This window comes from Helianthus annuus, chromosome 12 (genome assembly GCF_002127325.2).
Source record: "Helianthus annuus cultivar XRQ/B chromosome 12, HanXRQr2.0-SUNRISE, whole genome shotgun sequence".
Lineage (NCBI taxonomy): Eukaryota > Viridiplantae > Streptophyta > Magnoliopsida > Asterales > Asteraceae > Helianthus > Helianthus annuus.
In genome coordinates this window covers 158,082,791-158,106,549 of record NC_035444.2, presented here as the reverse complement: position 1 = coordinate 158,106,549, position 23,759 = coordinate 158,082,791, and the positions used below count along the sequence as shown (strand labels likewise).

The 23,759-nt window shown below is 38.7% G+C and overlaps 1 long non-coding RNA gene and 1 pseudogene across 1 annotated transcript; both read left to right on the top strand.

The window, feature by feature from the left end:
• The first annotated feature begins 401 nt into the window (after nt 1–401).
• LOC110893606 lies at nt 402–5,268 on the top strand (annotated as a pseudogene).
• Nucleotides 5,269–8,022: 2,754 nt separating this feature from the next.
• LOC110896064 lies at nt 8,023–8,666 on the top strand. The gene is made up of 2 exons (XR_002567606.2): nt 8,023–8,298; nt 8,445–8,666. It is a non-coding gene; the product is annotated as an uncharacterized LOC110896064 (long non-coding RNA).
• The last annotated feature ends 15,093 nt before the right edge of the window (nt 8,667–23,759 follow it).

The following is a 23,759-nucleotide window of genomic DNA, read 5'->3' as shown; positions in this document are numbered from 1 at the left end:
TGCCTCGCGCGGGATAAACTACAACGCGTGTAGGTCGCGCGTGGATATTATTAATAAGTTTTCTGAAATAAGGAGTATGGTCTCGCGCGCAACCTGGGCGGAGGTTTGCGCGACTTTTTGGGACCATACCCCTTCAGTATACATTTTTCTCGGTATATACATTTCGAGTTAGCGATTAAATTTCAATTGATGAGAAGATTACTTTATAGAATGAATTAACTTTGGAACTCCATTGCTGGCTTAAGTTTGGCTTAAACTGCTGCAGTTTCTTAAACTATGTATACATTTATTTACTCATATTATGTATACATTTTTCTCTGTATATACTTTTAACTTTTAAGCTAACGATCAAGTCGTGGTTGGTGAGCAAAATATCTCTTGGAATTTGGTACTGAATTGCTGGCTTTGAATTTGACCGAAACTGCTGCTGTTTTTTTAAATCTATGTATACATTTACTCATATTATGTATACATTTTTCTCTGCATAGTAAGTCTCAGTTGATGAGCAAAACATCTCTTGGAATGAATCAAATTTGGTACTCAAGTGCTGCTGGCTTTAATTTTGACGGAGGAAACTGCTGCTGCATTTTTCATCAAACTATGTATACATTTTCTCTCTGTATATACATTATTTTTCAAGTTAATGTTTAAGTCTTGGTGAGCAAATCATATCATACAATGAATGGAATTTGGTACTGAATTACACATTGTTCTAGCTTCTTCTAGGGTTTTCTTCTCACGGAGGGTTTTTCTTCAATTCAATCTTGATAGAGAATCTACGAATCATCTTAAAATCATCTCCAATCGTGAATTATTAGATAGAGCATAATTCTTCAATCATCTCAGATATCTGTGAAACGTCATCTTCAACTTCATTGTCGATGAGTTTTCATTAAATAAAAAAAATAAATAAATAAATTCTTCGTTGGGGTTGTTGTGGCTGAATTCTTAGTAGAATCAATCAGGTGATTGAATCGAATAGTAACAGTGTGTGTGTTTATTAGAAGAGAGTGAGGGGGAAACAAAGTAGAAGAAGATTTGATAGGTTACTAGTTAGTTAGTGTTTCACGATTCCAATAAAAAGATTTTAGACAGAGTCAGTGTGTAAAGAGTAGTTTTGACTTTGTAAACAAAAGTCAACCATTCATGTGAGTGATGAAGTAGAGTTCGACGACGACGACTGTATTTCTATATGATCATTGTTGCAAGGGTAAAGGGAAAGTGATAATATGGACCAAAATATTGCAAATCTACACAAATATGTATACTCATTTTGGTTAGTTTAATTCTGATAATTTGTTGGACATTCATCACATGTTCTTGCAACATTAGGTATCTTTGAATGTCAAAGGAGTTAATTAATAGCTAGCTATATTACAATTATTTAGACTGAGCTAACTGATTGGTTATGCTACTTTTTTCTTCTTCTTCTTGTGATTCCAAAACAGGGGAAATTCTGTAAATAGGTTGTTTACTAAACACAAGCTGAAGCAAAAGAGATTTGAGATTTGTATATAATCAAACATTAAACACTTGGTGTTAAAACTGCAATGCATATCTCATGTACATGTCCCAGTACAAGCTCAAGCTGTTGTATTTAACTAGTTAGGGTTAGGGGCTTGATTTTTCATCTTTATATTGATAGCCTATGTGTGTTATCGCTTGCATTTGTGTTATATACTTTTTCTTATATCTGGATTTGGTTTAGGAGCTTGATTTGTTTATCTGAGTATTTCCTTCATAAATAATTTTTTATTATTTCGTCGGAGTTATTAGAGTAAAATGCCATTTTCGTCCCTGAGGTTTGGCCAGTTTTGCGACTTTTGTCCAAAGGTTTTTTTCCGCATCTAGATCCAAAAGGTTTGAAATCTTGTCATTTTCATCCGGCTCGTTAACTCCATTCGTTTTTCTTAGTTAAGTCAGTGGTATTTCTTGTCTTTTTTGTCGACTTAAAAGGGCAATTAGGTTTTTTTTCACTTTATGTAAATTGTCTTTTTTGTTAACTTTAAGGGAAATCAGGTCTTTTTCACTTTATGTAAAAAGACTAAATACCCCTGAAAAAGAACAAATTGCCCTTTATGTTAACAAAAAAGACGAAAACGCCCCTGACTTAATGGAGAAATATGAATGGAGTTAACGAGCCGGATGAAAATGGTAAGATTTCAAACCTTTTGAATCCAGATGCAGATAGACAAACCTTTGGATGAAAGTCGCAAAACTGGCCAAACCTCAGGGACGAAAATGGCATTTTACTTCAGTTAATGTTTACAAGTTTTGTTTTTATGGCTGGCAGCTGGTGAATGGTTTACTTACTGCGCGAGTTTCTGCTTGTGGACTGTTTCACATCGCGTATCCTAGTGCATCGGAGATGTTGAAGGCGGAATTGAGGACTATCTATAGCCACTAATTATGTCAAGATGATATGCCTATGGTATGGTTAGGAGATCAGCTTCTACATACAAACTTGGGGAAATTTGCTGCCACCGTGGAACCGGCTCATCTCAAGACAGAGATCATGCAAATATTTGAGGATCTTACACAAGACGGTATGTTTTTCTTTCATATCTTACCTTTTACCACTTTAGCTATCTTGCAAGTGATGAAAATGTATTTCTATAGATCAAGATTCTGTTCGTTTGCTTGCTGTCGAGGGCTCTTGGCAAGTTGTTGGAACCGCAAGACTGTATTTGCACATATTCTTCCTGTGATTGTCATCTTTTCTCAGGTTAATTTGTATCTTTTTTTTTTTCTGAATATAATTTATAACTCTCAATGTTCCTAATTTCACATCTTCTTTATATGACAGCATGACCTCATATTGTGCCCTGTATTGTTGAAAGGACATTGATATAAGTTTTGAAATTTTAAATAAAATTGGTGGATTTAATCTAATTGTTCTTATTATTAAACCGGTTCTCAAATTTAGGACAAATCATGGCGCGTTCGTTACATGGTTGCAAATCAGCTGTATGAGCTTTGTGAAGCTGTGGGCCCCGAACCTACCAAGTATGTTTCCCCTAAACATCTTGATTTCGAAAATCATTTCCTGAATAAGATCACACAGTAATCTTCTTATTTCTGTTAAGTTTTTTTTTTTTTTTTTTTTTTTTTTTTTTTTTTTTTTTTTTTTTTTTTTTTTACTAATCTGGTTATGATTGCATAAAAAAATAGGACGGATTTGGTTCCAGCATAACGAAGCCGCAGCCGCTGGTAAAGTCACCAAATTCTCTCGCATTCTTAGTCCGGAACTCGCTGTTCAGCATATTCTTCCATGGCATGTAGGAATTGTCTTCAGATTCTTCTCAGCATGTTAGGTCGGCTCTTGCATCTGTTATCATGGGCATGGCCCCTGTTTTAGGCAAGGTAATATTTTTTTTTTTTTATAATTTTGAGTAAAATGCCATTTTCGTCCATGAGGTTTGGCCAGTTTTGCGACTTTCGTCCGAAGGTTTGTTTTTTCGCATCTGGATCTAAAAGGTTTGAAATCTTGCCATTTTCATCCTGCTCATTGGTTGTTACTTTTCAATTCGTCCAACACAATGAGGGGAATAGTGTCGCTGTCTGGCACCCCCTCATTGGTTGTTACTTTTCTATTCGTCCTTTAAACCTTCATCACTCCTTCATTGGTTGTTACTTTTCTATTTGACTTTTAAACATTCATCTTCGCTAAATTGCAAAAAATTAAAAAGCTTTGGGTAAAAGTAAAAAAAAAAACAATAGGGTTAAAATGTAAAAGGTAAAAGACTTTTGGATTTAAAGTAATAAAATTCAATTTTTTTTTGAAAAGCACCCAATGCATAGTATACAACCATATAAAGCAACAACATGTTGCTTATTTATAATAACTCCATCCATTTTTCTACATTAAGTCAAGGGTATTTCCGTCTTTTTTATTAACTTAAAGGGCAATTCAGTCCTTTACGTTAACAAAAGAGACAAGAAATACCCGACTCAACATAGAAAAATGGATGGAGTTAATGAAAACAGCAAGATTTCAAACCTTTTGGATCTAGATGCGAAAAAACAAACCTTTGGACGAAAGTCGCAAAACTGGCCAAACCTTAGGAACGAAAATGGCATTTTACACTAATTTTGTCAAATGGTTGAATAACTTTTTCATGATTATATCTAATTGTATAAAAAATACAGGATTCAACTATTGATCAACTTCTCCATATGTTTCTGTCTCTTCAAAAAGACGAGTTTCCAGATGTGCGTCTGAATATTATTAGTAAGCTGGATCAAGTAGAATGACTTTTGTTAATAGTGCTAAATTACTTATTTATCATTTTCAGACTACATTATTAATTATTATATTATTTTTATTTTATGTTTGGTTGTGATTGGAATCGATCTTTTGTCTCAATCCGGCAATTGTGGAACTAGCTGAAGATAGGCATTGGAGGGTTCGTTTGGCTATAATAGAATACATACCTTTATTAGCAAGTCAGTTAGGTGTGTCGGGTTTTTTGATGATAAACTCGGTGCTCTCTGCATGCATGCAATGGTTACAGGACAAGGTTTATAATTATATATATATGTTTACAAACTATTGAGCACTAATATATTTTCATTAAATATCTATATTTCTTTGTTAATGGGTTTGTGTATCTGCAGGTTTACTCCATCAGAGAAGCTGCTGCTAACAACCTGAAACGCCTTGCAGAGGCATTCGGGCCAGATTGGGCCATGCAGCATATTGTTCCACAGGTAAAAATTAGTTTTCTGATTAATTCGCTATTTTTTTATTTGTTTTTTAGTTTAACTAGTAAAATGACCCGCGGGCCCTTTGCAAACATCTAATGCATTAGTCGAAGCGTTACGTCATGAGAAACACATGTTTCAACGTACTCGGTTCAACTGTACAGTCATAATGTAACGTACCAAAAAACATAAAGCGTGAATACGGTTAGGCCATGTTTGGTTGAGCTGGCAGAGGATCCCGATGTGGACGTGCGTTATTTCTCGAAACAAGCACTTGAAGCGATCGATCAGGTGATGATGTCTACCTAAAGCAAATTTCCGTCAAATTTGGTGCCACCGATTATCGACATTGTTGTGATGTCAATGTGCTACATTTTCTTATACAAGCACCAAACATAGATACAATTAGTCTATTTTGGCCTCGGTTTTTCTTCTTTTGAAATTTAGCAGACGGTATCATCTGTCACGAGTATGGATGCAGATTAAGATTCTTGTTTATGTTGTTGAAACTTTGATGTTTGTTGTCATAGTGGGTAATTTTGACATGTGTTGATAGCTCTGTTACTCGAGAGATGTGCTAGTTTCAACCCGAACCAAAACAACCCTTTTTTTAATTGACCCGTTTTGACCCGAATCCGTTTTGACCCGAACCTGTTTTGACCCATGACCCAACCCGGCCCGTTTGCCAGGTCTACTGACTGATCATGGGAGATATATTGTTTTCGTTAAAAGTAAAAAAACTTTGAAGAAATTCTATTAATGTCTTTTTATTCGCATCACATATCGATCAAATCAAATCTACATCCATGTACAACATACCATCTTTCAAACGTGTGACGTATCGATCAAATCAAATCTACACACAACATACCGTCTTTTAAAGAAACATCGATGAACTATATACGTTTTTTCTTCAACCGCTCCACTGCAATCTTGAGCACTTTTACATCATCCGTTACTTGATCCAATTTTCTGCTTATAGCCGATACCATCTCTTGAATTTCATCAAATTTGTGCACCAACTCGTTCAACGCCTCACGAGCCTCCTGCTCGATATTACCAACAATCACCACCGGAGACTGTTCCTCCCGTGATCTCTGAAATTGCATTTTTATAAACTTCACAACAGCCATGGTGGACATAACTCCAAACGCCCAAAACGCACCTACCACCGTCTTGATTACTTCCTTCGTCACGGCTCCTATTGCTTTCTTTGCCCCCTCTTTTACCTGCTCCTTAAGGATGTTGAGAGCGGATTTTGAACTGAAATAGTCAGAAACTGTAGAATCTTGATTTCCGCCTTCTGGCCCTTCTCCGTATAAGAGGGCCTATTGACAAAAGAAATCAAGTTGAATGAGCGAATACCACCTCACTAAATCGGCCTAATGAAAGAGATTAAATGGGCCTACGAAATCCCTATTCAGTAAAAAAGAACTAGAAAGTCAATAACTTTTATCACACTGATTTTCGGGTTATCAAATTGATTCTTAAATTCATCAACTCTCTCACCAACACCTTTTCCAGGTTTGTTCTTCTCAAGCACTGCAATCTTACCCCTTGGTATTTCGAGACATTCTTCTACTAACTTTGATGTTATTGATATACGATGATTTCCGGTATTAAGCTCTTGCCTGTCTTCATTGTAGTTCATTGCCAACCAATATCATAACATTGTTGGCACAGAAGTTATCTTTAGTGAAAGTAGAGCTTCAAACCCCATTTCTATCACATCTTTTTTTTGTTCCTCCGAAAGTGAACTTATAGCATCCAATAGACCAGACGACTTGCATTTCATGCGTAGGGAATTGCTAGTGAATTGTACAAAGTTCCTTTGTGGGAATTGTTTCTGAGGTGTTCTTTTTCTGGTCTTGATAGGGGATTGAAAATCATCTTGAGAGTCCCCTACTTGAGGTGTTCTTTTACTGATCTTTTTGACTTTCTCCGTAGATTTCCAACTTTTATTTTTTTAATTGGCGACTCGAAATCGTCTTGAGAGTCCACTTCTGTTCTTTTGCCACTATCCTTTTCACAAACTTGGTCATCTTTACTGTTTTTTTTTTTTTTTCCTACTATACTTCTGTTTCGTAGCAGTATTTTCCGATGTAGATTTTAAAGATTTCAATTGTTCAACCGGAAACTCAAAATCGTCTTGTGAGTCTAATTGCTTTCTTTTACGAGTCTCCTTTTCATAAACTTTTTTTTATCCTTTTTATGGTCTTTCTGTTCTCCCTTACTGTCTTTTTCTTTCACAACAAGTTTTTCTTTTGCAGCGTCCTTCTCTTTCACAATAGGCTTTTCTTTTGCAGCGTCCTTCTCTTTCATAACAGGCTTTTCTTTTGCAGCGTCCTTCTCTTTCACAAAATTACCCTACAACCACAATAAAATACACTAAATCAAAATAACAATCAAAATTACACTAGAGGTGCATCAAACAACAACTCATTCATAATTATCCTATAATAGAATAAAATTACCCTACAACCAAAACAACTGTACACTAAATCAAATAACACTCAAAATAACCCTACGAGTTTATCAGGCTACAACTCATTCAAAATTACCCTACAAACGCAACAAAATTATCAATATTTCAGAAAAATTAATACCAGAATCAACGGTTTTCGACTTTTTCTCATTGTTATCCTTCATTGTTGTTGTAGCATCTGCATTTTGTAAAAAAAAAAAAACCAAAAAGAAGATCAGATGAATAGCGGTTGAGAAAAAACTAATTCAAAATTATCCTACAAATGCTTCATTATCGTTGAAATTACTTTGTGTAGACATGGCTAATGGTAGAATCGAAGATTTTTTGAAGATTTGAAGACTTTGAATAAGAGCATTTTGAATTTTTTAGGGCTTTGATCTTTTGAAATGACAGTTTTTGTTGAAAATGGGAGGAAATAAGACAAACTGTACCAGTATGTTTAATTACAAAAATGCCATCGTAAAAAACTGTCATTCGTACGTTTAGTGTATAATCACGATTTTTTTTTTTACATTTTGCAATTAAACCTCATACTTCGTAGATAGAAAAAAAAAATAAAAAAAAAAACTTCCTTCACTTCTCATATTAAAGCCATTTTTTATGTTAAGAACCATTTGTATTTGAGGGTGGAGTTCCTCTACAAAGTGTGTTTTTCCTACAAAGTGTAGGAAGCTATCTTAGCCATAGGATGGGAGTGTTTAATGGTTAAGATCATCTTGATGGCATTTTGGTAATATTTGTGTGTTAAAAATAAATTGTTTTAATAGATTAGGGGTATTTTGGTCATTATGCGTGTTTTAAATTAGTCATACAACTGTCGACATAAACCTAACTCCCTACATTCATGCATTTTTTTCCTCTCTCTAAACACACACTTCTGGAAACCTCAGTCATAGCAAAATTAGCTAGAAATGGATTTAGATAAGAAATTCCCACTCAAATACAAGTGTGTTTTTTTTGTATCCTGGAAGTTGAAAATCCATTATCGTCGTGTTTATTTTTTTCGATTTTCTTGCAAGAAAAAGATTCAGGAACATTGAGACAATGCAAAAAATTGAAGCTCTGATCTATTCCAAAAAAACATTTCAAGAAGGGATCATCGGGCAAAGGTGTGTTTTTATACTTCAAGCCTAGGGTTTGAAAGTTGTTTTGATTGTAAGAGATCAAAGTATGTTTATACCAGTGTGTTATACGAGAACATGATTGTTGTGTTATACCAGAAGAACATGATGTGTTGTAGCTTGCTTTTGGTTAGATCATGCGTTTGAAGTATCCAGTGGGTTGTGTTGAAGAAGAAGGCAATGGGTTGTGTTGAAGACAAAGGCACTGATTGATGTGGTTGTTTATAATTTTTTTTTCTGGATGTTGTGTTCAAAGTAGTGTGTTTTATGCTATATTTGTTTGTTTGCATTCCTTTTTTTATTGGTTGTTGGGCAAACCGAGTATGTGTTTTAATATAATGGATCTAAATTGCTTATTTGATATGGATAAAAATATGTTTGATAGTAAATGTACCATTAGTGTGTTCAAAGATTATGAATTATGATCTTTTTACATCTGGTGTGATATATACACTATAACACATCATGAAGAACTCAATATTATGTTTGATAGTAGATGTACTATTAGTGTGTTCAAAGGTGACCAAGTTATGATGTTTTTACTCTAGTGTTACATATACACTACAAGACATCATGAAGAACCTAATATTTATAAACACATTCTCAAGAAAAAAAAATGTCATTTGTGAATCATAAATTGGCATAACACATCCCGATGAAACCAATAATTAACAAAACACAACATCAAGAATTACAAAGGCGTGTCCTTATAACATAAACTGCTATAACACATTGTGAATAAACTTGTAACTAATAAAAGACAACGTAGAGAAATTATTCATGAATGATCATATGGCGTGTTGTGTGTGACTAATAAAACACAACGTGAATAAATTCTTCATGAATCAATCTTTGCAATTTTAAGTAACTGCAGGTTTTGAATTGATATGATATATCTTGTTTCATTAAAAATCTCCTTTTTTGTTTATGATATAATAATATTCCATAAATAAGATAATTATTTGATTACTTTTATGCCCTTTAGTAAAAAAACTCTATATGTCACATACTCACATGTCACAGTGAGATCGCTTCCTACACATTGTAGAAAAAGTAGACTTTGTAGTCAACTCTTACCCTGTATTTGATCCTTACATTTAACAAGTAAAACATATGATAAAATTCTTTAAAACATATTGATGATTTTTAAATCAATATTACATAATAAAATATAACATAACATAAACCTAATAAAACATTACATATTAACTTAAAATTATAGATAAAAAAGCTAAAGACATCCAATGGAATCAAATGAGCAATTGGAATCGGTTGAATGTTTGTCCTCCCAGGGTTTATGGAAGACCCTACTGCAGTCATCGTCATCATTACTGTTACCGTTGTCCTCTTATGAGTCATATGGCACGTATTCTGCTCATAGGTTCATCAAATACCCTTTCTATGAAATTGGGACATACCTCTCCGTAGTTTGCAGTCTGTTAAGTGCCTTTAAGAACGTGGGGTATGGTGGGACGGGGGTTTGGGGCATGGGTTGACACGTGGCTTGGGGGCCTTCGCTGGCTAACCCACATTGAACACGATGTGGTGGGGCGGGGGTTTGGGGCGTGGCCAGCCCAAATGGCTGTTTTGTATTTTTTAAAACAAAAAATTTAAATTTTTATTGTTTTTTAAATAAAGAAAATTACGTAAATAAAGAAAATTACATAAAAAAATTCTTAACGCTTATATTTTTTCTTTATCTCTTCTCTCGTCTTCAACATTAGTTCCAACTCTTCACCCTCTAGGTGATCAATGAGCTGGGCTAGAAATTTCATATCATCTCGTCTTTGTTTTAGGGCATCCCTAGTAGGGGTGTTCATCGAATCGAATATCGAATTTTCGAATTATTCGAATCGAATTGTTCGAATAATTTTTATTTTTCCTTGAATTCGTATTCGATTCGAATTCAATTAAAACCTACCGAATTCGATTCCAATTCATATTCGAATAAAAAACCTGTTGATGCAACAAATACTAGACCGAGGATGGTAGCTGAGGTGGTTAGGCAAAAGGGCTGAAGGGTTCAGTTTTGCCTAACGCAGGTCGCGAGGTCCCTCCACGTTTGCAAAACGTGGAAGGAGGTTCACTAGTATGTAATTGTTATTTGCTTTGAAGTTCTCTCTCCGAGGCGAGCTCGAATCCAGAAAAGAAAGCAAATAGAACGAGTGTGTGGTGAATGTTATGAAGAGTAACTTGGAAGTGAGCAAGTACTCTATGAATGACCAGAGATGAGGGAATCTTTCTCTGTTTCGGAATGTCTTTGGAGTGAAATGAGCTGTCTTCTTATAGGGGAAGACATCTCCTAAAATGGTATGTACAAGACTAGTGGAACCTGTTTGCAATGGAGGGTTTCCCCTTTTGGGGTTGAAGGCTTTGAACCCCTGGTTAATAGCGTGTATTCGTGCAGACCTGCTCTGATTTTGTGGGCGTGAGTTGGTGAGACGAGTTCTCAGATGTGATTGATTACTGTTCCTCGCTTTTCTCACTTTACAGCTTTTCATCCGGTGAACCTTTCAACCTTTTAAGCATTTGCATATTTAGTCATCTTATTTAATCTTGGGCTACCCCCGTCATCAGCCCCCCAAGTCAGAGGTTTTTGGGGTAGTATGCTCAAAGACTTCTGACTTTTATGCATATGTTTTGTTATTTAAAGGTTTCAAGGGTTCGTTACTTGGAGGTTTGAAAGGCTGAAGGCAGTTACTTTTTGAATTTTGACAGTTGATTTGATTGATGTGTGTCAGGCGGCGGTTTTGCAGGAGTTATTTATTTACCTTTATTACCCCTGTCCTAAATTCATATTTATTTTATACTTTGTAAACCTTTTCCATTTTACTCACAATTCTTCCAAGTTTCTTCCTTCTTTGAGGTTAGTTTTCTTCTCCATCTTTCGTTTTTAGTTTCTTCAAAAATGGGTGCTCTTAAAGATTTAGCAAAGTCATTCTCTCGAATGACACAAGAGGAAGTAGACTTGTTTTGTTTGGAATATGGTATTGATAAAAAATTTAACCCAACTGCCCCTGCTTGCGATGTTTCCGTTGACAAACCAAATCCTGGTTCGATTGCTTTGTATTGTCGTCATTTTCAATGGTCAAATCTTCGTTACCCTTTTTCTTTTTTCGTTTTGAACTTGCTTGAGTATTATCGCGTTTCTTTTGGGCAAGTTCATCCGAAGGGGATGGCTAGGGTTTTGCACTTTGAAGTTTTGTGTCGTGCTCTTGGATACGATCCTTCTTTGTTGCTCTTCCGGAGGTTTTTTCGTTTGGCCAAGAATGGTGACTGGTTCACCTTTGAGACATCAAAGGTTGATACTTGTCTTATTTCATCCATGGTTACAACACTTGGGTCCTGGAAGGATCGATTTTTCTGGGTTTCTGAGTCTATCGTTCCTTTCAAAATGGTGTGGAGGCATCCGGATGCTGTTCTTAATGATCCGGAGCCTTCTGAATCTGAGTTGAACGATGCTTTTCTTACAGCCATTCGGGGGTGCCCTTCGAGGGTTCGTCCCTTTCCCGAACATTTGTTAGTGCTTTTAGGGGTTAGTAATATTTGGGGGAAAGCCGATCAGGATCCGGTGCTAATGAGAAATGGCATTGGTATGCATTTTCCCCTTATGCCTTTTTCTTATTTCACTTTGCTTATGACTTATTTCCTTTTGTTTGTTTTTGCCAGTTATGTCTGCTTTGGACTTTATCAAGAGTGACGACACTTCTGATGTTGTGTTTGAGGATGCCCCGTCTGTTCCGGGTGAGAATGTTGTGGTTAGGACTGTCGAGCAAAGGTTTGAGGGCACGGGTTATGCTAGTGTTGCCAACGTTAAGGGTTTTACTAAGTCTAATGCTCCGAAGTCTTCAACTCGCCGATCTTCTCGTCGTTTGTTGAAAGCTGGCCCTCAATCCACGTCTACTGAACCAGTGGATTTGAGTGATGATATTGAAGTTTCGGAAGATCAAGTTGAAGCAGGTGTTGAGAAGGACAAGGAGTTGGTTGTTCGTGGTAAAAAGGTTCAAAGCAAGAAGGTTGTCTCTACCCCTGTTCAGGAATCTTCAAGCAGGGACGTTGAAGGGTTGAATCCTGAAGGTACTTATGTGCCTGCTTGGTTGGTAAAAAATGATGACGCCTTCAAGGATGCTGCTGTTTGTGAGGATGCTCTTAGTCATCTTGCTCCTCCTTCTGTGCACAAGACCATTGCTGAGATGGATGATGACGTAATGTTGTCTCGCATGGTTTTAAGCACCTGCAACCTTGCGGCTATGCTTCCTCAAGGGATTACTCGTTTTCGTCAAAGGATGCAAGAATACGAGGACTTTTCCAAGAAAAAAGATAAGATGAAATCCTCCCTAGCATCAATGAAGAAGGAAATAGCTGGTTTTGCGGAGAAGGAAGCAGCGTGGCGGAAGGAGGTTAGTGATTTGAAGAAGATGCACGATATCGAGATGGGTGATTTGAAGAAGAGTTTTGAGGCTAACTTGCTGAAGTTAAAAGCTGACCGGGAGGCCTTGGCTGTTCAGCAACAGGCTTTTCGTGAAGAAAAAGAAGGGTTGAAAGCTTCGGTTGGCCAAGTTACTGCGGACAATCAGTGGTTGATTGAGCATGGTTTCCAGCAGGTTGTCACTTACCTTTTACATTCCAAGGAGTTTAACTCTGCCCTTGGTGATGTTTATACTAAGCTTCCGAACCTGGGGAAACATCAAGGCCTTACTGCTGGTTACAAGCTTCATGAGTCTGGACAACCCTTAGAGAAATCACCTATGTTTCGCCCCGAGGCTTCTGATATTTTCAAAGGCTCTGTTGAGCAGATGGAGAGGCTAACCTACCCTTACATTCATGAAGTTTCTTCTTGCTTTGGTAAGCCTTTATCTGTTTTACAGGATTTGAAACCTGAGGGGTTGAATGAGAAGGTGTGTGCTGAGGTGTTGGGTTCCCTTTCAAGGAAGAGGTCTTACTCTGGGGATAGCGATGATACCCTCTCAAGTCTGCCTGATGCTTCAAAAGATGCTGGTTTAGAGGCCTCCGCGGTTGGTGGTGATGAGGGTGCTAAGGCCAAGAAGACTAAGAAAGCCAAGAAGTCCAAAGCTGAAGGTTCCAAGCCTTCTGCTACCTGATGTTTATTCGTAGCTTTCTTAGCAAACACTTTATGTCTGTAATATCTTAAACAATATTAGGTTTCTAGGAACCCTTAAGGTTCCTGTTGGTGGTTTGTTAGGCCTGTATGGCCGTTTGAACACTAGTTTTTCTTGCAAGTTACTAGAACTTGCTTTAACTTTTTCCGAAGGTCTTTTATGGCCTTCCTAATTATGGTATGATGGTTGCTATGTTGTTTGTGTTATGCTTGTTTACTTGTTTTGCTTGGTTTGTTTTGTGGGTTTTCAACCCTTCAAGCCTTTTGTGTAGCTGTTTTTGGGTTAAAGCCTTTAACCTTTCGAGCTTATTTTCTGTTGGCTTGAAACCTTGATAGCTTTTGGTTTGGTTTGCATGTTTTATTGATGGGTTTGCTTATTTTTGTCAGTTATTTTTATTTTCTGGTCTTGTCTTTGTTGAGTTTACTTTGTCTTTATGTTTTTTACACTTTAAAGGGTTCAGTGCTGCAGACACTTTACCTTAGTGTTTATTAACAACAAGACGTAGTATCTATCCTTTTCATCATTTCTTTGTAATCTACTTGATTTCGTAAGTCTATTTGTTGATTATGTTTCTAAGACTTAAGGAACGATTGGTGTAGGCTGTTCAAACCTGTCTATGAGACATTATTGTTTTTTCTTAATAAATCTCATGGAGTTGTATTGATTTAGGAACTCACCTCTTATATAGGCTCATTCAACCCTTGAACCTATTGAGCGATATGGCCTGGGAGCTCATCCCCTTACATGGCCCTTGCCATGGAGTTTTTTGCTAGGTTCTCAACCTGATATTAGGATAGAAAGACAAGTTTGATAAATAAACTTCATTCATTCAAGCAGTATCTGCTTTTACAAAAGGTTTTCATTTTGATACAAACCAAACTTTTTAAACATAGAACTTTCTCAAGGTTTTTCCGTTCCAGTGCCTTGGAAGCCTTTTGCCTTCTGTGTCTGCTAGCTTGTAGGATCCGCCCTTATGTGCTTCTAGGATGGTATATGGACCTTCCCATTTTGGGCCCAACTTCCCTTGGTTTTCCTTTCTGCTAGCCTCGTTGTTCCTGAGGACTAGATCCCCTGGCTTGAATCGTTCATTCTTAACCTTCTTGTTGTAGTAGGCTTCCATTTTTTGCTTATACTTGGCTTCTTGTATTGCCGCTTGATCTCGGGCTTCCTCTAGGAGTTGTAAATTCAACATGGTCTCTTGTTGATTTACTTCGGGATCCATGTTGACAATTTGTTGGGTTACAACTCCTATTTCAGCAGGGATTACGGCCTCGGATCCAAATACCAAGCTGTAAGGTGTTTTCTTGTGACTTGCTTTTTCTGTTGTTCTAATTGCCCATAAAACGCTAGGCAATTCTTCGAGCCAATTACTTTCATACCTCCCCAATCTTGTTTTGATGCCTTCCACGATGCTTATGTTGGTCCTTTCAACCTGGCCGTTTGACTGCGGGTAAGCCACTGAGCTAAAGATCTGGTTGATCCTGTATTCCTTGCACCAAAGGCTGAAAGGTTTCTCGGCAAATTGTTTTCCATTATCGGTAACAATTACCCCCGGCAACCCATAGCGGCAGATGATATTCTCCCAAACAAAGTCTATGACTTGCTTTCCTGTGATCTTGGCAAGGGGTTTAACCTCCGGCCACTTGCTGAAGTAGTCAATTGCTACCAATAGGAATTTTACTCCCCCTTTGCTTGGAGGGAATGGCCCAACAATGTCCATTCCCCATTTATGGAATGGCCATGCCGAGGTTATTGGAACCAGGTCATGTTTGGGACTTCTTGGGATTGGGGAATGGACTTGACAGGCATCACATTTCTTCAACTGTTCAACGGTGTCACGATGCATTGACGGCCAGAAGTATCCAAGGTTCATGAGCTTTGCAACTACCGACCTAGCTCCTAAATGAGCTCCACATATTCCTTCATGCACTTCCTTGATCAAATACTTGCTTTGTTCAGGACCCACACATCTTAGCAGGGGTGCAAGGTAACCTTTTTATAGAGGGTTTCTCCTTGCAACACATATTGTCTTGCTTTGATTTTGACCCTTTCGGCTTCTGTTTGATCATTGGGTAGTTCATTATCTTGAAGGAATTTTTTGATGGGAGTCATCCAATTTGGATCTTGCTCGGTGACTACATCTTGCACTTCCAATTCATCAATCGACCGGGCCTTTAACACTTCAACCAACACCTTTTTCGTGAGGTGGGCGAATGTGAGGGATGCCAATTTGCTCAAGGCATCGGCCTTTTTGTTTTGGGACCTTGGAATCTGTTTAATGCTGCATGTTTGGAAGATGTTCATTAACTCCTTGGATTTTTCTTTGTACCTTCTCATGTTGGGCTCTTTGGCAACATAGCTGTCATTAACTTGGCTTGATACGAGTAGTGAATCTGTGAACACTTCAAGCTTCTTGACTTTCATTTCTTTGGCCAGTCGTAGACCAGCGATCAATGCTTCGTATTCAGCCTCGTTATTGGTGGTCTGAAAATTAAAACGGAGAGCATATGTGAATTCTAGTCCCTCAGGGTTGATTAGGACTAAACCAGCTCCGGACCCTTCAACGCTTGAAGCCCCATCAGTGAATAATTTCCAGGCTTCAGGGTTGGAGGGTTCAGCGGTTGTGGTGTTTACTTCTTCAATTGTTTGGTTTGGGACTTCAACCAGGAAGTCTGCTAGGACCTGAGCTTTAATGGCTTTTCGTGGGACATAGGTGATGTTATGTTCACCTAGTTACATTGCCCATTTTGCTAGCCTCCCCGAATTCTCAGGTTTTTCAAGCACATTCTTGATAGGTTGGTCAGTGACCACTTGTATAGGATGTGCTTGGAAGTATCTCCTAAGCCTTCTGGCTGTTTGAACCAGGGCTAGAGCAAGTTTTTCGAGGGGAGGGTATTTGGTTTCAGCTAGTTTTAGAGTTTTGCTGAAAAAATAAACGGGTACCTGAGCCTTGTCTCTTTCAATGGTGAGAACCGCACTGATGGCTTCGTCGGCAATTGAAAGGTACACTGATATGACCTCCCCCGTTTTTGGTGCTGCAATATCTGGTAGGGAAGCTAAGTGCTGCTTCATTTGATTGAAAGCTTCTTCAGCTTCATCGGTCCATCTGAAATCTTTTTTATCTGAGCAGTTCTTGAGCGTTTTGTAGAAGGGTAGAGACCTTTCGGCCAGTTTTGAGGTAAAACGCTTCAAGGCTGCAAGCTTCCCGTTTAAGCTTTCAACCTCCTTCTTGGTCCTTGGTGGTTTAGCTTCAAGGACAGCTTTCACTTTGTTAGGGTTGGCTTTGATACTTTGCTTCCCGACGATGTGACCCAAGAATTTTCCTTCATCGAATCCAAACGAGCATTTTTCCGGGTTGAGCTTCATGTTAATCTTTCTAAGGTTCTTGAAAGTTTCTTGGATATCATCAAGCATTTGATGTTCCGTCTTGCTCTTAATCACCAAGTCATCGAGATATGCCTCCATGTTTCTACCGATTTGGTCTTCAAAGGCCTTATCGACGAGTCGCTGATAGGTGGCACCTGCATTTTTGAGGCCAAAAGGCATCTTTTGGTAACAAAAGATACCTTTGTCTGTGTGGAAAGCTGTCTTTTCTTCATCCTCCTTCTTCATGAGGATTTGGTGATAACCTTTGTATGCATCAAGAAAGCATTTAAACGAATATCCCGTGAGGGAATCGACCTTGAGATCAATTTCCGGCAGCGGGTAGCAATCTTTGGGACAAGCCTTGTTAAGATCTTTAAAATCTATACACATTCTCCAAGAGTTGTCGGGTTTTCTGACCATAACAGTGTTTGCAATCCATGATTGGTACTTGACCTCTCGGAGAATACCGGCCGATACAAGCTTTTCAACCTCTTGGCAAGCTGCCAGGCTTCTCTCGGGTGCCAGGCTTCTTTTCTTTTGGACCACCGGTTTGACATCCGATGGTATTCTTAACTCGTGTTCAGCAATGTTTCGGGGGATCCCAGTCATATCTTCAGGAGACCAGGCGAACACATCGCTGTGATGCTTCAGCAGCTTTTCAAGGTATGAAAGAGTCTCTTGGGAAAGGTTGGGATTGACCTTTATTCGTTGCTCAGGGTATTTAGGGTTTATGACTAACCCTTGTTTGTCCTTTTCACTGTTTGAATTTTCGCCCTCGATCATGTAAGCTTCCTGAGAGGGTTGAAGGGTTGCTATCCCTCTTTCAGTAGGGAATTTGACTGTGCCATGGCCGACAGACACTGCCATGTAAAATGCACATTGTCCGGGCCTCCCTATGATTACGTCATAGTTCGAAGGGATGTTGATAACCACAAAGGTCAGTGATCGGGTTCTTTCTTTCGATCCCTCGTTGAAACGAACGTCAAGGGTTATCTGCCCCAAAGGCTTCAAGGTTATATCGGCGATACCTTTTATGGAGGTTCCGGAGGGTTGAAGCCTTGAACGTTCCTCATCGCTTAATCGGTTGAAGAATTTCTCAAACATGATTTCAGTGGCTGCTCCTGTGTCTATGTATGCTTTACATGTTTGTAATGTGCCCACGGTGGCTTCAACCACAAGGGGACTGGGAAGTGGGTCTTTCCTTGTTGGGGGAAAGCAGACACACTGAAGCTCCCAGTCTTCCAACCGCTGCTTCTTGTGAGGAACCTTTTCATCAGAATACACCATGTTTACTTCCTTTCCTTTGCCTTCAGCCATCTTGTCTCGAACCCCTTTTACCAAATGAGCGAGCTCTCCTGACTTGACAGCCTCTTCAATTCTCTTTTTTAGTTGGAAGCAATCGTTGGTGTGATGTCCCTTTTCTTCATGGAACTCACAGAATTGCGTGGAGTTCTCATTTTTTCTGCTTTTGGGGAGAGGCCTGGGAGGTCTAAAGTTTTGTTTGACTTCTTCCGTTGCCAGGATTTCTTGAGAGGTTTTGGTGAGGGGAGTGAAACTCATGCCTTTATCTCTGCCTGAAGGGTTTCGACCTTCAACCCTTCGAGGGTCTGAACCCTTTGGGCGCCTGTCATAAGAGTTGAAGTTTCCTCTTTTTCTGGTTGGGCTGTTGCTTCGCCAGCCAGACCCTCTTTTCCTTTGTTCCTTGATATCTACAGCCTCCTCTCCCCGAATGTGAGCTTCGGCCCTTTCAAGGGCTTCTTCCAAGGTTTTGGGCAGAGATTTGTTGAAATCTCGTGTGAGGTATTTGGAGGTTATGGCGTTCATAAAACCGGCCACTCTCATTTTCTCGTCAGCCCCTACATAGGTTAGTCTTTCTTTCTTGTATCGTTCAATGAATGCTCGAAGACTTTCATCGTCGCGTTGTTTTATCTGGAAGATTACTGTTGCGTCCTTGACGTATCGCCTTTGTTGGGAGAAGTTTGCCAGAAAACCTCTGCTGAGATCGTCAAAGCTTCGAATGCTTTGAGCAGGAAGGTCGTTGAACCAGATCCTGGCGGATACCACAAGAGTCTGCATGAACATTAGGCAACATTCAACATTTGACCATTTTTCTATTCGAGCAGCACCAGTGAAGATCTGGAGGTGATCTTCGGGATCTTCAGTCCCATCATACGTTCTGATGTGGGTTGGCATCTTGATCTTTGATTGAAAATCATAATCAGCTATCTGCCTTGAGAAGCATGAAAGGTTGCTTGGCTTGTAAGGTTTAGCCAAGTCTTCTTCAGGTCTTGTATCCACATTGTGACTATTGCCATGATTCCCTTGAGTGGCTAACACTTGATTAATGAAGTGTTGCCGTGGGAAGTTGGCCATCATCTGGGACATCATGTTGGGTATGAGGTTGAAACCCTGAAGGCTTCCTGGACCAACTGAGCAGTTTACCCCGAGAGGGGTGCTAGTTACAGCACTTCGTGCTAAAGGGAGCACGGACAGAGCTTGTTCCCATGTGGTTGTTAAAGAAGCGGGATAGCTTGTCACCGGGGACTGTAGGAGTTGGTCAAGCGTTAGCTCGTGTCCCAGAGGAGTGCCACTAGTAACTGGTTGGGAAGAGAGAATAGGATGAACCGTTGGATTTGTCATAGTGGATAGATAAGGATGAGGGTTTGAAGGGTTGCTGGGACCAGCCTCACCTCTTGTAGCAAAGGGTGGTAGGGGTGGCCCAGGAGACAACGTTGGCTCGGGTTCGTCATAATCTAGACGAATCCTTACCCCCTTTTCCCTTTCTCTACTCACATGCTGGTTAAGAAGTGACCTTAACTCGAGAAAGTTATTAGCGACCCCCTCGGGGGTAAGTTCAACACGCGTTGGGGCGTCTGTTACACCAACGTTGGGAGACGGAGCCCCGGATCTGGATGGGGTTGGCGTGTTGAAGGTAAGGAGCTCGGGTGTACTCCCCGGAGTTGAAAACGGTGTTGTTATAGTTGTGTGAGCTTAGCCACTACCCGGGGTGGAGGTGTTAGGGATCTGGTTCACCTCTCCCGGGGATCCACTTTCTGACATGGTGGTTTTGAGTGAAGGGAGCTACACTACTAGGTCTTTTTTTGAGAAGAAACAGCGTCGTAGCCCCACGGTGGGCGCCAACTTGTTGATGCAACAAATACTAGACCGAGGATGGTAGCTGAGGTGGTTAGGCAAAAGGGCTGAAGGGTTCAGTTTTGCCTAACGCAGGTCGCGGGGTCCCTCCACGTTTGCAAAACGTGGAAGGAGGTTCACTAGTATGTAATTGTTATTTGCTTTGAAGTTCTCTCTCCGAGGCGAGCTCGAATCCAGAAAAGAAAGCAAATAGAACGAGTGTGTGGTGAATGTTATGAAGAGTAACTTGGAAGTGAGCAAGTACTCTATGAATGACCAGAGATGAGGGAATCTTTCTCTGTTTCGGAATGTCTTTGGAGTGAAATGAGCTGTCTTCTTATAGGGGAAGACATCTCCTAAAATGGTATGTACAAGACTAGTGGAACCTGTTTGCAATGGAGGGTTTCCCCTTTTGGGGTTGAAGGCTTTGGACCCCTGGTTAATAGCGTGTATTCGTGCAGACCTGCTCTGATTTTGTGGGCGTGAGTTGGTGAGACGAGTTCTCAGATGTGATTGATTACTGTTCCTCGCTTTTCTCACTTTACAGCTTTTCATCCGGTGAACCTTTCAACCTTTTAAGCATTTGCATATTTAGTCATCTTATTTAATCTTGGGCTACCCCCGTCATCAAAACCCAATTCGTATTCGGTTCGTATTCGATTAACAATTCGAATTCAAATCGAATTTGAATAAATTCGATTTAATTCAGATTCTTTAAAAACATGCAAAAAACTTTCAAAATGAAACATAAATTTTAAAGCAGCCATAAAACACGATATCACATTACAAAGTTTTAAATAAAGTACCACAAGTCTAAAATTCAAAACGAGAAGTCGGGAGTAACCACTCCACATTACAAGTTAATATTTTTACGCTTAGAAATCTATTGATAGATTTGTTACTTAGGTTTTAGTTATGGGCCATGTAGTGAGTTTGGTAATGGATAATTTTAATACTTGGAAAAAAATTTGAAAATAATTTACAGTATAGCCTAATAAAAGTTATATATGTATTATATATAAAAATAATATATAAAAATGTATAATTTTTATTCAAATTTCGAATCGAATTTGAAATTATAAATTCGTATTCGATTCGTATTCGATTTACTTAACTCGAATTGAATCAAATTCGAATTCGAATTCTTATAATCGAAACGAATTCTTGATAATTGAATAGAATTTAAACGAATTTTGAATTTTTCGAATTCGAAACGAATTCTGCACACCCCTAATCCCTAGCTTCTTTGTTCTTTCGAATTTCGACCCTTTGTTGTTGGAATACGTTGAATGTATCTAACTTGCATGCAATGTCATCCAACTGATCGCTATATACTCCCCTACGCGAGCCCGAACTCCCAACTGAAGGCGATGCCGTACCCGATCTTGATTTTTGAGCGTGCCTTTTTGCGGCATCTCTTCCATATCTAGGACGGTTTGGTGAATCATCCAAAAAGTCTTCTAACTCTTGATCTCGTGCATCAGACTGGGCTTGGGACGAGGCCCTTGACCTTTTGGAAGACGTGTTAGTTTCGCTACCACTAGGGATATTCGCCCACTTTGGATGAAACTTACAAATCTCCTAACAATGCATGAAACGGAAGTCGCTCCCCACATTTGTTTCGAATGTAACCAATGCATTCGTCACAAAGTCGGCTTCGGTTTCACCATTTTTTGTGTTTTGCTTTTCTTTATTTAAAAAAGTACTAAATTTTGTAATTGGCCGCTTATCTCGCTCCACTTATAGGATAAGCTATCGTTTTTACGATAAACCTCCCTTTCCATTTCTTCATGGAATGCTTTACTAATCCCTTCCCACAAATGGCTTTGTCACACCCCTGATTTCCACGTGTCACCGGTGGGCCCGGTGGAGGGTATGGTGACGTAGTTGGCATCATCATAGACAAACAACACAATATAATAATGCACAGCGGAAGCAGAAATAGATTCATTTCAACTTTAAATAAAATGTAATATTAAATATCACGAGTAGTTGAAACGGATCCACAGGCGGATCAAATAAAATAAGATAATTGTTCAACAGTTTTATTGTCGTCCGAGCTTGCGAGACTATTGTGGACGCTCTAGGAGACAGCCAGCCTAGTACGTGTAGTACCTGCACTTAACCTTTTGGGAAAATACGTCAGTTTACACTGGTAAATACAAATTAACTGACTCATTTTGAAAATGATTGAAAATTGATTTGAGTGCACATGGCATAAAATATTTTTATAACTTGGGATAATTATGCAATATAAACTTGTAATGGATTTACATGTTACTCCGCGTTCAGTAGCCCGATCCATAGACCGGGTTAAAGATTAATAGACACACCACAATATAGAGTTATACACTGACGGGTGTACGCCTACACCCCGTGCTCAGGTCGTGGCCATCTCGTAAGATGATGCCAAGGATACCCGGGACATGGTCATTAACCCCCCAAAGGCTTCAAGTAATAAAACACATTCAAAACAAGGTCATCTCAATGAATTCAACCACTATACGATTAAATGATTCGATGCCGGACCAAGCGGTATTTTATATACCTTACCCCAAGCCCGTATAGGGAAAATAAGTTAAAAGTATTTACCTTAGTAAGTATGAATCACAATTGGCAAGTGAAGGTAGCTTTTACTAGGCCTCCTACTCTGGAACAAAGGTTTATAATAACCTATTAGATTCCTAACGGGTCTTTTATTTAAGCCTAAGCTTGACCGGTTAGTTTTAAGGACGATACGGTTCAAGCGCACGATTAAGCGAAGACCGGATAGAATGTGATTTAGACCCGACAAGTTTGAATACTTGTATAATATGGGTGTACTAAATACATTCTGGATTTTGAGACAAAAATGATAACGTTTGACCCGTTTCGGTCAATTTATGCAAACTAGTTACATAAACCGAACCGAGCGCTAAAAGAGCGTTACGGGTAGCCAAAAGAGTCATATGCAAGTTCCCTGAGATAATATGCTTTAAATATGATATAATATCAGCAAGTTATGTTCCATTATGCCCCGAATGAATTTAAACTCAATTTATGCCTTATAAGGGCATTTTGGTCATTTAAAAGATTATAAAAGGGTTAAATTGGAAATCTGAGTTACAGGTCTGATTTATACAGTAAATATACTTAATTTGCCATATTATAACAGTAGGGTATGACCCATATACAAAACTTATCATTTAAATTCAAACTATGCACCTTAGGGGTATTTTGGTAATTTCACAAGGGCTAAAAATGTCAAAACTGGAAATCTGAGTTCAAAAACTTATACTTACTGTTATTTTATAAAAATATGCTAAATACATCAGTAGGTATAATCCTTATATGTTTAATATGGGTATAACGCATACTATGCGTTAAAAACGCTTAGAAAGGCGATTTAGAGCCGTTTCCGGGTTTTCAAAAGAAAGCTGAGATTTTTATATTTCCAGAATGCTCAAAATAATTTATTTAACAAATAAAATCAGTAGAAAAAGGTTTGGGGTCAAAAGGATGCATAAAACTCATTTTATGGCTTAAAAGGTCAAAACCGGTATTAACCGAATCAACTTAGAGACCTATGATACGATCAGCCAAAAATTAAATAAAAATCTTCAAAAATCCCAAAATATTATATAACATCAGTGGGTAAAAAGTTTTATATCAAAACGTGGCCTTAAATAGGTTATACGCTAAATGCGCCGTTTATTTAACATAAAGCTTTAGTTTTACGATATCGGCCATAACTTTAAATCTGGACCTCCAACTGATATCAAATTTTCGGTGCAAGTTTATAAATCAGTAATGAAGATTTCTACTCTTTCACTTTTCCAAAAATCACGTTTT